This window comes from Cydia splendana, chromosome 14 (assembly GCF_910591565.1).
Source record: "Cydia splendana chromosome 14, ilCydSple1.2, whole genome shotgun sequence".
Taxonomy (NCBI): domain Eukaryota; kingdom Metazoa; phylum Arthropoda; class Insecta; order Lepidoptera; family Tortricidae; genus Cydia; species Cydia splendana.
The window spans coordinates 15,742,823-15,748,822 of NC_085973.1; the positions used below are offsets into that span (position 1 = coordinate 15,742,823).

At 39.9% G+C, this 6,000-nt stretch overlaps 1 protein-coding gene across 1 annotated transcript in view; it reads right to left on the reverse strand.

Annotated features, from left to right (window-relative positions):
• Positions 1 to 1,150, reverse strand: part of LOC134796740 (ammonium transporter Rh type B-B-like) — an 86,171-nt gene extending 85,021 nt beyond the window's left edge. Inside the window, exon 1 of the mRNA XM_063768937.1 lies at positions 1,045 to 1,150. The gene's annotated coding sequence lies outside the window, so the exon portion shown is untranslated. The remainder of the gene's footprint in view (positions 1 to 1,044) is intronic.
• Between the last annotated feature and the right edge of the window lie 4,850 nt (positions 1,151 to 6,000).

The window sequence follows — 6,000 nt, forward strand, 5'->3', positions numbered from 1 at the left end:
CCGCTCACCCCTCGATATGTAAGTTCCTTGTAGTGACACTATTTTAGGCATTAAATAGATTAAAAAATAAAATAAGCTATCTCACTGCATAAATTATCTGTACAGTTGTAGATGTTTTTAGTTCGCGGTTTTATGACAGCTATAATCACAATACAATATGTGGCGTTATCTATGAAAAGGGACCTTATTGTCGATGGTGCTTACGCCATAATTAACGATGCTCCGATATAAATACAATGCCGCGCGACGCTGTGCGGCGTAAGCGCCATCGATATTAAGATACCTTTTCATAGATAATGCCCCATATATAGTCTGTGAAGTCATTTCCGTCAGTAGAAAAAAGCGGCAAATTTAAAACATGTAGGCGCGAAGGGCTATTGATTGGCAAGGCACACTGGCAATATTACTGGCAAGGTTATTTGACAGACATAATATTATGATATTAAAAAAAAGTAAGGTAAATGTCCTAGCGTTTGACAGTCCGTTGGTCATATCTATTGCTTGGATTTAAGATTAAAGTTGGCAACGATTGCAGTGAAAGCTAAAGAACTGAAAGATAAATAGTAGGTAGGCATAGTAAGGCAGTGGATAAGACATTTCCTAAAGAAAACAATTTGTAGTGCAAGTGCTTTGTCATCGCGAAGGGCCGAGTAAGCTTCCAATTCTTTTTTTTCCGTTTTCCTCAAAGCTGCAATTTCGTCTGACTAATAATAAATGGAAAAACTGTTCTTGTTTATTTATACTATAATATAATAGTGAAATTATCAAATTGGGTACTAAAACTAATTAGAAGTCTAACGTAAGAAATGTAGCTATTATCACCCGCGTCATAAAAGATATCGTTTGACAACTCATTTACAAAAATCGGCAAAGTAACTTTGATGGTTACAATCGAACACACCGTTCTGTTTTTCTTATAATAAAATTATTTAAAAATATTCACTTTCGACCTATTATCTCAAAATAGGTAAACCTTTGATCATTCATTTTAATTGCCTTTAAAAAATAAACTAAAATAAATAAATAAAATTACGTACGACGTACCTTCTCTATACGTGTTGAATCTCCCGCGTTCGGCACTGACTCGTGCGCCGCTGTCGATCCCTGCAAATGTCCCACACTAACTAATACTACATTAACAGAACGTCACACATCACTTAGCTACTAACATGGCGAACAGAGAGTAAACGAACGCTCGCTTCAGCTCAACCAGTATAACGTCATTAAATAATTCTTAGGCGAAGGCTAGACGTACAATAAATACTGTGTTTTCCATACTACATCAATATGGAAAATACAATCTCACATTCTGATCACACAACAAGGCTATTACACGTGCAATATTTATCACATCAGTACTGTAACATGTTTCGCAGAGTTCAATAGTCAGTCTCCATTGCTGACACGATGCGTACTAACATATCGCAGTACTTACTGGACTAGTCTAGTATATTGAGGGATGTCAATATTTTATCACAAACTGCGATCCGGACTCCAGAAATCTATATTTCCGAGATAAATATTGTGATCCGTCAATATATACTAGACTAGACGATCCAAAGATATCACGATATTTGATAAATATCAGTCGATTACAATATTTATTGTAGGATTTGTAGGACGTCTAGCCTTCGCCTTAACGTTACCTACGTAACGTTTCAGCAGCGGGAACTGCGTGGAGATTTGGCTGTTGTCGTACTTTGTTTGTTATGGTTGGCATGGTGGAAGCTCACGGGGTAGGGACATCCACCAACCCGCTGGGGGGACACTGTAAGGAAGGCCCGCCAGGGATCTACACAGGCGCCTATTTTCAGAAAGGCAGAAAATCGTGCAGAATGGAGAGCCTCGGTGCATAAAATAACGACCTCATGTGGTCGCGACCCTCAGTCATGAGGAATCGAGGAAGAAGAAGTACTTTGTATTTTCAACCGACGGAAGTATAGTCCGACAAGAAATTGTAGAAAATAAATGAGGGCGCCACTTCCTACGTAACAGTCACATTTTTGACGTAAGATGCTTAAACATGGCAACAATTTAGTATGGGATATACTATTTTATGACGCACTATAAATGGAGGTTCACTTTTAAATGGCTACTGGTACGCTTTAAACTAACGTCCTGATTCGAAAAATGCTTATAAGAAGTCACAGCGGTACGATAGCGATCTGTCAGTGTCAAAAATGACATTTCTTCAACCAAAAAACGTCACTTTTGACACTGACAGATAAGTATCGTACCGATGTGACTTTTTATTAGCTCGTTTACCGATTGCAATAACAGTCCACTACATAAGTCTTATCAAACTCTGCACGCTAAATAACCCTAACAAAATAAGACTACCACCCGTCAGTCCGTGACCGACTGGTGCATCTGACAGTTAATTTAGCCGGGTTATATCGGACGTCACTAGGGGGACACTTATCGCCTATTTAGCATCGAGCGCCCTCGCTCTTGAGAATTTTATATTGGGACTGGTGGGATCAGAAGTGCAGTTGTTTTCACACTAGACTGTTCGGCTGGGGGCCTAGAGGTTACATCTATGTGGCCAGCCGGGTTAGCACATGATTGGGGCGACAGTGTCTCGAGGCGAGATAGACTACCCGTCCCTCTTTTATTAACATAGTTAGAAAAAGACGAGTAGCCTATCTCGCCGCGAGATACTGTCGCGTCAATCATGTGCTAGTCCTACTGCTGCAATATTACAGGATTACAAACTGTCAAATACACGAGCTTTCATTGCATTTAAATGTAGTGGATCTTCGAGCAGTTTTGCTTAAGTCCGCTAAGACTAAGGCTTCAGGCCGAAGGGTGCCGTGTTTCGGATGTTCCGGGGCAAACTGTCGAATCCGAGACAACAGCAGACGATTCAACGGAACGCCGTTCTGTCGTCTAAATAGTGTTTAGTTATAATTTTCTGACATTTTTATGTATGTGAGTCTATAAAGTATTTGTAATACGCGGTATTATTACCTGAATTAATAACGCCTGCCGAGAAAAACGAAAATCGAAATTTCGTTATTCTGTGTCTCCATTTTTCTTCCAAACGTGCGATAGACGGACAGATTTTAACGAAATTTCGATTTTCGTTTTCGCGGTAGGCCCTATTTAAGAACCCTACTAGGCTATTATGTATTTAAAGAACCGTAACAGGTTAAACAGGTAGAGATTATATATTTTTTGCAAAAATATATATATAAAATTGAAATACAATACCTCTTATTATATTTTACGGAACTCCGTATGCCAGGTTGTTTCGATTTTTACCTAAATTATTTTGTCTTACGAGTTACCGTTTATAAAATAAATGATAAATCTTCAGAGACTTGGTTTATTTATTTAGGCATAAATTGACTTACCAATACTTTAGTGGCCAATGTTTATTCATGTAGGACAAACAACAAAAGCAAAAAACTTAACACGCACCTACAAGTAATATGCATCTTTAATCCCTTCCAATATGATATAAAATCGTTTGACAAACGGTATGAAAAGAGAAAAATATTTTATTTACGAACCTATTCACTGTTTATTGATACTCGTAGTTGAGGCTTGCTGTGTTTATACGACTTATAAAAACAGGCTTTAAATCGTTGGTAAAATAATATTTTTCTAAGTTCTCGATTTGGTTTTCAGAACAATTTATTAATTTAAGCTTTGCCAGTGAATTGGGTGTGTGCATTATATGCTATCACTACTTTAAAGCAAACAATTTTGCAGTACTTTCTATTGAACGAATTTTTACGTCGGTATTTTAGATTTCTCCCTAAATTAAAATCTCGTACGTACCTACAAATAATTCCGCCTATATGTTTTTTGTACAGTCAAGTGTAAAAATATGGGTGCACGAATCATCTCAAAAATATGTCCCATAGCTCTTATGTCAGCGAATTAAGAACTATGAGACATATTTTTGAGTAAGTTGTCTACACCCATATTTTTACACTTGACGTCGCATTTGTTGTCACAGTTCTAGGTACTATGTACTTAAATTTCATATATGTATAGCAGTCTCAGAACTAGTGTTTATCTTTTGACGAAGCTATCAAATTTAATCATCGCTACTTTTCCTCTAAACTATTTTGCCTTCGACAGTATTTACCTACTAAGTATCTAAAATTACGTTTACCTGCCTGTATTGTATAACCGTGTGACAAGCCCCCGCGAGTAAACAACGTAACCACTGTCGTGTCGTGACGTGTCGGTTAACACAATTTTGTCATTTGTTGTTTGTTGACATTGATATTCCGCAAGACGAATTGGCACATGTTTGATGCGTTAATTTTGCAAATTAACTTACCTACAGTAAACATGGATTCCAGAACCCCCTAATTCGATAGCGGGGCGAGCGTTCGCGTTTGCGTTGTAATGTTTATTTTTGTATGGGATTGTGAACAGCGCGCCAAGCGAGCGCGATGGAACTCAAAATCCCATACAAAATTACACTTAACGCAAACGCGTACGTCACGTGACGCTGTTGAATGAAATTTACACTCATCATCATCATATCAGCCAGAGGACGTCCACTGCTGGACATAGGCGTCCTCCAAAGAGTGCCACAATGACCGGTCTTGCGCAACCCGCATCCAGCGGACTCCCGCGACCTTTACCAGGTCGTCAGTCCACCTTGTGGGGGTCCACCCACGCTGAGCCTTCCGGTACGTGGTCGCCACTTGGGAACCTTTCCGCCCCAATGGCCATCGGTTCTACGGGCAATGTGCCCCGCCCACTGCCACTTAAGTTTATATAGCGATTCGGAGGGCTACATCGGTTACTTTGGTTCTGCTGCGGATGGCCTCATTTCTGATGCGATCACGCAGAGAGACTCCCAGCATAGCCCTCTCCATTGCCCTTTGGGTGACTTTGAGCCTTCTTATGAGGCACACAGTAAATTTACACTAGTGACAACAATTATATAATGCTGGTGACACTGATGCTAGATCTAATTTCGCGTGGCACGGCGTGCTAATCAGATAGGCACGATTGTCATGATGTTTATTTGTACAAGGGGGGCCTGTCCGTATCACGACTGATTGCGGATCAAGAGGCCAATTGAAACTTAAGGGGCCCACTGATTAACAGTCCACCGGACGGTATCGGCCTGTCAGTTAGAACAAAATTTTGACAGTTCCGAACAACTGACAAGCCGATACCGTGCGGCGGAATGTTAATCAGTGGGCCCCTTTACATTGTGACATCAAAAAACATTTATCTTTCCCACCGCTACTCGCTTTTCGCTTACCGCCACCGGTCAAACGGTCGCCTTAGCAAAGGGCACGCCTGTATGAAATCTAATAGCCTCCGGTGAGGTTTCGATACAGACTTATTGATAGGACTGTGCATACAGGGTGACCTCGGAGACGTGACCAGAAATTAGAGGTGATTGATACTTAAATCTGGTGTCGAATATGTACGCAAAAGGAAAAGTACCCAAGGACTTTACAACGACGAAAACAGTAATGTTACCAAAGAAAGCAAACACCATGAAGTGTGAGGAACACAGAACGCTTTGTCTAATATCACAAGCTTCAAAAATCCTACTGAAGATAATACAATATCGCATACGAGATAAGATAGAGAGCAACCTAGGAGAGGACCAATACGGATTCAGGAAACAGAAGGGTACTAGAGAAGCAATACTGGCATTGAGATTGACCTTAGAGCGACGATTAGATATAGGCCATAATACAAATGTAGCCTTTATAGATCTGGAAAAGGCTTTCGACGAGGTGGATTGGAAGCTGATGATGGGCAGACTTAAAGAAATAGGATTAGACTACAGGGATCGGAAGATAATATATGAACTATACAGACAACAAGAAACAATTATAGAAATAGAGAATGAAAAGGGAATGGCTAAAATAAAACAGGGGGTAAGACAGGAATGCTCATTATCACCACTCATATTTAACGTGTTCATTGAAGCTGCCATCCTAAAGGTTTTGGATTCAGTAAAAGAGCAGGGCATTCAAATAAATGGAAAGAGAGTAGTATTTGTTAGGT